Genomic DNA, 8,152 nt, shown 5'->3' with positions numbered 1-8,152 from the left:
CCATAACCACACTACTACAGCCTTGAGGAGAGCAACACTACCTGCATATAATCAGGACATCCACATACTGTGCACACACACAGACCAATGCATGCACGTAGCCATGATGGATGGCCTTCCCCTCCCAGTAATGCACAAAAGCATTATCCGTCACCCTCCAGCCCAGAGGAAAGAGATGCTCTTTTAAAATTGACACTCTGCTCTGTGGCAGTGTCCCCGGCAAGCCCATGTGGAAGTCAGCCCAGCTGCGGAGCTACTCATGCAGGAAGGTGCCACCCCCTCCTCCTCCTAATCTTTCTGGGGTGTTGGATCATAGAAGCACTTCCAGTTCATTTGATACTTCTCACTTCATACTCCATTACTCAAAGTTGTTAAGGATAAATCACTCCAAGTGTGCACTTATGTCTCAAGGAAAGACTCTGTGCATGTTGAGAATACTCAGTTACTGCAAGTGTTGATGATGTGATGATGTGCATACCCAACCAGCGTCAAATTTACCCTGCCAGGACAATTCAGAATATAGTTTGTTGTACACTTTTATGGTTCCAGTCATTTTTGATATCTGATTTCTCCCATAAAGTCTAATTTCTCTTTGTTACCATCAGATTCTAATAAAGGGCAAGATTACTTTGGACAGAAAAAAACTATTTACATGTATCTATTTCTTGCTATTTCATATATCATACATATTGCTAGTCACAGTTTTTTTCTGCTGTATGCTTTGCTGCAGTTATTTTTGCACATGCTAAATATTTTGTAACTTTAGCATGCTTTTATGCATTTCATGCATAATATGTTTCAACTGAATATGGTCTAGTGTTGTGTTATGTCCTGTATAGTGTGTCTGTGTGCCTGTCTGCTCTTGTTCCCTGTATCAAGAAGCTACAGTCCAATCAACTGCTCCTGTCCAATCAGTGGCACCTGACAAAGCTATAAAATGCTCCTCCCACAGAAGCGGTGTCTCCTTGCACCACTGTTTTATTTTAGATAGTTTCATTTTCTACTTAATGTTTCTTCTGTCTGACCCAGGTTTGTATGGGGCTTGAATGATCCAGAATAGATCATTTTTGGTAACGCCCCTAGGTTTAAGAAGGTTTGTGTTTTGATTGGTTCCTTATTGTGATGTTTGGTAAGTAGCCTGTCTCTCTCTTTGTTGTTGCACAGTGGCGTAAGTCATCTTGGATGTTGGAGGTAAACCCAGGTATGATAGACAGCAAGTGAACCAGTTGAACTGATTTCTTAGTTCTTTCATCTGCTCACGGCTTCATTATTTTTGCCTTCTTTTGTTTTGATGTAATCCTGGCCAGAGTCAATTATCTCTGTTGGGGGTATGTTGTACAGCGGTTTTGCCAAGACCACTGCTGGATGGCTTTGTGTCACAGTGCTTTGTGTTGATTCTGGAGCTGTTGCTACCTATTTAAATGAGCAAAAGGTTTAAAAAGTAGGGAAGGCTGCAGTGCTATCTGACAAATTTGTGCTGACCCACAAGTCTGCTTTTGCAGGCAACCACCGGCCTGAACTCAAAGACCTATCTCAGGGGTTCTGCTCCCCAGAGGTTGCTGGTTCTGGTCCTTATTCTACCTCTACCGTGAAGTTGGAAGCCTAGACATATTGTAGCAGAATGTCCTGTGTTGAGTAAGGACCAGAAAAATGCCAAGCCTGTTGCAATGGTAAAAAAACTGTGTAGTTCCATCACATTACAATCATGAGGAAGACCTTATTCCTTGACTTTCACAGTTCAACCTGGCCATAACATATCATCTTGAGTAGATCTTTAAGTGGTTGGCTAATATGTCTACATGTTTCCCTTTTTTACACGAGCAGTGGATTTTAATTTACCATTCACCATTAAAATGCCTAAATATGATACATACATTTTGTCACTTTTTATTCACAAAAATTACAAAGACAAGACAAAACAAACAAGTAAAACAAGCACTGGCTGTTATTTCATTATTAAAGCTCATATGACTTCATCCAGACAAGGTAAAGTGACAATAGATAAATTGAGGTATTTCTTCTCTGCAAGGTGTGGAATTACAACAGGTGGAGGACTTGAAGGCAGAGGAACCTGAGGGACAACACGTCGCTTCACCATCCACAGAAAGAAACCCAATGTTTTTCAAATCTGGGTACTTGTTCTCGTGAGTGTCTCCCATGTGAAGCACGCACTGAGCAGGTGGAGGAGTTTGAGGCAGTGGAACCTGATGAAGCAATAGGTTGGGCTGCTTTGGTTCGATGACCTCATCTACAGAAGGAAACCCTATGTAAAACAAATCTGGGTACTTATTCTCATGAAAGTGCCTTACATGACGTGCAGCATCAGCAGGTGGAGGGCTTGGAGGCAGTGGAACCTCACAAGCCATTACACGGAGAGGATGGGACATCAAACAGGCCATTTCATCATCCAGAGAAGGAAAGCCTACATTTGACAAATCTGGGTACATCTTCTCTTTTGTCTCTGGAGGCAGCGGGCTTGGAGGCAAAGGGACTTCATGGGGCAGTGGGCTGAGAGGCTGAGAGGCAGGCAAACATTCAGGTCTGCTTGACTCTTGCTGTCTGGCAGTGAAACCTTCTCAGCAAGAAAGAACACACAGTAGAAGTATTCCCTTGGTGGAGGTGGTACAGTGGCTACCTCTTGAAAGCTGCACACTGTGCGAAAATGGTGTCAGCATCAAACAGATAACAAAGGACTCATTATTACACTAGTTAATGCTTAATGCTAGTTTTTCTAAATGTAATTGAAAGAAAATGAAATGTTGAGCGCTGAGTCACAATGACTCTTCCACTTGTAGCACAATAAAACACTTTATTATTGTAACTTTTATTTACAATACTTATAACTTAAGGAGTCTCCTTAAGCTCAAAGCTCAAAGTGGTGCCTCAACAGACAGGACAGCTGAGGCAGGATCTGGAAAGATGAGATCTGGAGCACAAGGTTTTAGTAAAAGCTTTCAATAAGGTGCAGCCACTAATGTTTCAACATAAAGCACGAGTAAGAAGAGGCACTTTTCAATACAGGTAACAAAGTGCTTTGCAATCACTATAAAACACACAAACAAATATTAATTATAAATAAAAGATAAAATAAAAATAGGCACCACACAATATAAGCTTCTTTTTTTTTTTAATGTTAAGAAGTGAGCTAAAACAGGGGACTGCCTCTACAAGCCTGATCTCCTCTGGCAGATTGTTCCAGAGTGTAGGGGCCCTGACAGCAACTCCCTGTCTCCTTTGGTTTTCAGCCTAGACCTTGGAATGGCTAGCAATGCCCTACCAGATGATCTCAGTCTGCGTCCTGGCTCATAGGGGGTTAAAAGGTCAGAAATGTAGGGGGGACTAGCCATGCCTGGCCTTTAAAGTAATTAAAAGAATTTTAAAATCAATCCTAAAATAAACAGGCAGCCAGTGCAAGGATGCTAAAACGGGGGTGATATGGTCACATTTTTTGGAATGAGTTCAAAGCCGAGCTGCAGCATTTTGGACTAACTGTAGGCGGTGGATTGATTTCTGACTGAGACAGGTATATAGGGAGTTACAGTAGTCGAGGCAGGAAGAGGTAAAAGCATGGATGAGTTTCTCCATATCTGTTGGTGAAATAAAAGTCTTAACCTTGGCTATAAGAAAACATGACTGAACAACTTTCTTTACATGGGGTTCGAAACACAAGTCCTGATCAAAAACTACACCAAGGTTTCTGGCTGAGGACTTTGCATAAGTTGCTAGTTCAACAAGGCTTGCAATGATTTAAATTTCTAATTGTGGTGGGGCAAGTACAATGACGTCAGACTATGTAAGGTTTAGTTAGAGAAAGTTGTGTGACATCCAGTGTTTTGGGGGGATGAAATTGAGCCGGCCACAGTCACAGAGAAACATCTATTAGATAGGTAGGACCTGAAGCAGTTTAAGGCCACATCAGTGATTCCTACCCACCTTTCAGTCTTTCAAATGTGATACTAATTGTTTGAATACAGCTTTTTCTAGGATCTTGGATAAAATGAGTTTTTAAAAAAGGTCTGTAGTTATTCAGAGTTGAGGGATCTAAATTGGGTTTTTTAAGGAAAGGTTTGACCAGAGCAGTTTTAAAGATATATATATATATATATATATATATATATATATATATATATATATATATATATATATATATGTGTGTGTGTGTGTGTGTGTGTGTTTTTAAGAAAAATCTGAAATATTTCCAGTCCTGTTTTCTAATTCTAGCTTTCAAATTTCACTTTTCAAATGGAAGATGATGTGGTCTCATCCCTTAAAATGACTTATCCCGTGTAAAACTCCTCTTGACATAAATATAAAACCACTCCTGCCTACAATAGTGTACCTCTTTTTGGTGGAGCTGACTCCACGGTTTTTAGACCTGACTAACCCAACAAGCATTTTTATTTACCTATTCTACATTCACTGAGAGTGAGGAGGCAGTTTAGTGGCTTTGATCAACAGATCCATGATGTCCAGAAGCAGCCATGGTCGTGTTAAAGCCACTGCAGCTCACTCCAGGGTTGAGGATTTGGCAGAAGTTGCATTAAAAGCATCTGAAGGTCAAACGCATCAACCTCACAACATTTGCAGCAGGCCATTGGAGGGCATGAGGAGCTGGATTCACTCATCAAAGCCTCCATCACTGGTGGTGGTGTCAACCCCCACATCCACAAATCTGTGACTGTAAGGAGGGGGCAACAGAAGACTGTTTAACCTTAAGCTGTGGAGATTGGACCATCTCAGAATACAGTCTCCATCAAATGGCTCAATTCCGTAGCTTCAGTTTGTTCAGCTTAGTGGCTTCAGTAATAGATTGTGTTTACTTGTTGGCTTTTGATGAGATAATCCTGCATTTCTGTGCATTATTTTGAGCTGTCTTGAATATTTGTGACATTCTATTTTTTAAAGAGGGTTTAATACATCTCCAAATTATTCAGAGGATTAAATTATCTTAAAACTATTTTGCATAACATCCATGAGTTTTCAGAAACCAACAGTGGTGGAGGAAGTATTCAGATCCTTAAGTTAAAAGTACTAATACCACACTGTTACAAGTAAAAGTCCTACATTGAAAATGTTACTTAAATAAAAGTATGTAATATGACCAGGAAAATGTACTTAAAGTATTAAAAGTACTCAGTGCAGAAAAATTTGACTGTTCTACTTTTATATATTATTAGTAGTTGGTAGAGGTGGAGCTAATTTGTAACAATTTAGCATAGGACTGCAGCTAATGATTATTTTCATTATGGGTTAATCTGCTGATTATTTTCTCCATTAATCAATTGATTGGTTTGCAAAGATTCTGAAATAGTGAGACACCTCAAAATGATTCAAATAAATTAGAATTATTAAAATTATTAAAAGGAAAAGCAGCAAATCCTCACATTTGAGAAGCTGGAACCAGGAAATGGCATTTTTATATGCTGATGAAAAATTACTTAAACGATCAAACTAACTGCCAATTGCCAACTAGTTGCTAATTTTCTGTCAGATAATTGTCATGGAGTAAAAAGTACAATATTTCCCTTCTTCACAATTGTAGTTGAGAAGAAGTTGAAAGTGGCATGAAAAGAATGACTAAAGAAAAGAATAAAGTAATATCTAAGATTTGTACTTAAGTACAGTACTTGAGTAAATGTACTTATTTACATTCCACCACTGGAAAACAATCTTCTCATAGGAATGGTCAAACAGACATCGCCTCCATTTATCTTTACACTTCCTTCACTCCACTTTTATGCCGTGCAGGAGAAAGGTGTTGCTTGTTTTCCAGTCCACAAAGCGCAGACTTTATTCAGTATGGATATAGTGGGACTCTGGTGCAGCTTAGCAGTCACCCTAAAGTGCTTCCTTTCAAGTTCATATTTCTTTCTGCTGTTCATCGTAAAGTCTTGTGCAGCTTCTGCTTTCAGGCCTGAGTACATAAGATACACAATAACCCACTTCTTTTATTCCATTAATGTTCTGTTTATCTGCATATCACTTGTATTTGTATGTAGGACTGCCCCTAGTGGTCAAAGCAGAATGTTGTAAGATGATTTTAGAGATGTGCTAACTAGAGTTTGCAGCTCAAAAGCCCAAATCCACATATTTATATTTCAACTGTGCAAGGTGTGTGTGTTGCCATGTGTGTGTGGTGTGCAGGAGAAAGGTGCTGCTAGTTTTCCAGTCCATTGTGCCTGAAGTGTGTAGATAGGTTAGTTTGGTGCTCTGCGTCTTCTCTAACAATACCTCTCTGCCTCAGCCTATCTGTCTCTGAATCTGTGACAGATTCGCCCACACACTGACGGCACTGGGGCGTCAATCTGGTTTCTCTAGCCTGTGTTATCTTGCACACACACACACACACACACACACACTCCCCCCTCTCCTCTCTTCAGTTCTCACTCACCTTCTGGCTTTGCCCCTTTCCACTCCTTTCCCCTCTGCCTCGCTATCTGTCTACATATAGAGGACTGTGGCGAGGGTGCAGTTTAGGAGTGGAGGTAGCCCCTTTGTGTTTGTGAAGAGCAGTTTGATAGGAGATCTTATCCCCTGTGCTGTTCTCTTTACAGCAGGAGAAGGTGGCTGAACTACTCTAAGTGGGCCGCCAGAGTTGGACAGTTCAAGCTCAAACTCAGAGATACAATGTCAAGCTCAGTGGGCCAAGTGGAAAGTCTTTTCAAGTTAAAAGCTCTTTCAAACATCTCTTAAGCTGGAGGTCATTGACTCCATGGGCTGAGAAGCTAGTCACCCGTTTAAAGGCTTTGGGTTACATTCATAAAGTATCAAAAAAATAAGAGCATTTCATTCTTTCATTCTATTAGTTCGGTGTGCCTTAACTCAGCACAAAAACTCTAGGTGGTCCATTCACTCAAGTACCACAATGATGAAACAGGTTGAAAACTTCATGAATGGAGAATTCCCTTTTCCCCTACAGAAAGACATCAGCATGTGGGCCAAAGGAAGAGTCTAGACCAGATGTCTAAACCAAGAACTTGGCACCCATTTTTTTCCAGGAAATTCTGTGTGTTATTTTAACTGTGGGTTGGTTCTGGCAGATAAGCTTGTCTCTTCAAAAACAGACATACAGTAGTGTTGAGGGTGAAGCTGTGGCATGAATACAGATGTCAAAATCATTCGACATACACCTGAATGTGATGTAGCATCATTTAAATATCCAAATAACATAAGAGCCACCCTTATTTATCCTCACTAAAAAATATGATTAAATGTTGCATCACTGGAAGTAAAGCAGCAGTTTATTTGCATTGTGGACATGAATGTGCTTCTGAAAATGTGGCTTATTAGTTCAGATGGTAAATGCAAGCTGGTGGAAATTCAGTGCCTTGTTCAACAGCACTGCAGTAAAGATAGATGCTTGCCAGCCCATATCCTCTATATGAACAGCCTGTTTGCTGTTTGCACACTTGCTACCACACAATAGATCATGGGTGATTTGCGAGTATTAAAGGTAGCAAAGGTCATCTGCCAATGAGTTGGTAAGAACTGAATTCACAAAGCCCAATCTTTCAGTGAATACTACAGCAGAACCGAAAGCTTTATTGATCGCCCTAGCACTAATGAGATTGGACATAGCATTCCTAACACCACCAATATTCTTTTCTCACAAAATCAAGGGATTAGATTGGCATACACATCCGTCTTATCCCCACCTGTTACCATCCATATGTGTCAGGCGGCCTCAAGTGAACAAAGAAGCACAAATGAGAATGAGAGAAAAGGTGGGATTGAATACAAGAAAAGACACACCTAAAGGACTTATAGGGCTCCAGCGGGGTCTGTATGCTCATGTAGAGACACCCACAAAAGGGGAGAGAGATGAGGGCTGTGATGGGCAGGCCATCACATCCACTGGGAGACAAAAGAGCGGGGTGACAAGCAGCCGATGGACAGAAGGTCCATTTCCACTCACACAAAAGAACCGGGGAGATGAAGCAGATTAGCAGCTCTTTATGCCCATTGTGAAGGCTCTAAATGATAAGATTTACGACCATTTTCCATCTCAGCATGCTCCAGTGTGTGCGTGTGCATGTGTGAGTGTAAGCTCACACAAGACATCACAAGCTCTTTCGCTATATCTTTTTTCTATTTCTTACGCACACTCCATCAGGATATGCTTCCCATTTTTTCTACACACACACACACACAC

The sequence above is a fragment of the Siniperca chuatsi genome, linkage group LG24 (assembly GCF_020085105.1).
Source record: "Siniperca chuatsi isolate FFG_IHB_CAS linkage group LG24, ASM2008510v1, whole genome shotgun sequence".
Taxonomy (NCBI): domain Eukaryota; kingdom Metazoa; phylum Chordata; class Actinopteri; order Centrarchiformes; family Sinipercidae; genus Siniperca; species Siniperca chuatsi.
Note: the sequence above shows the minus strand (reverse complement) of the source record.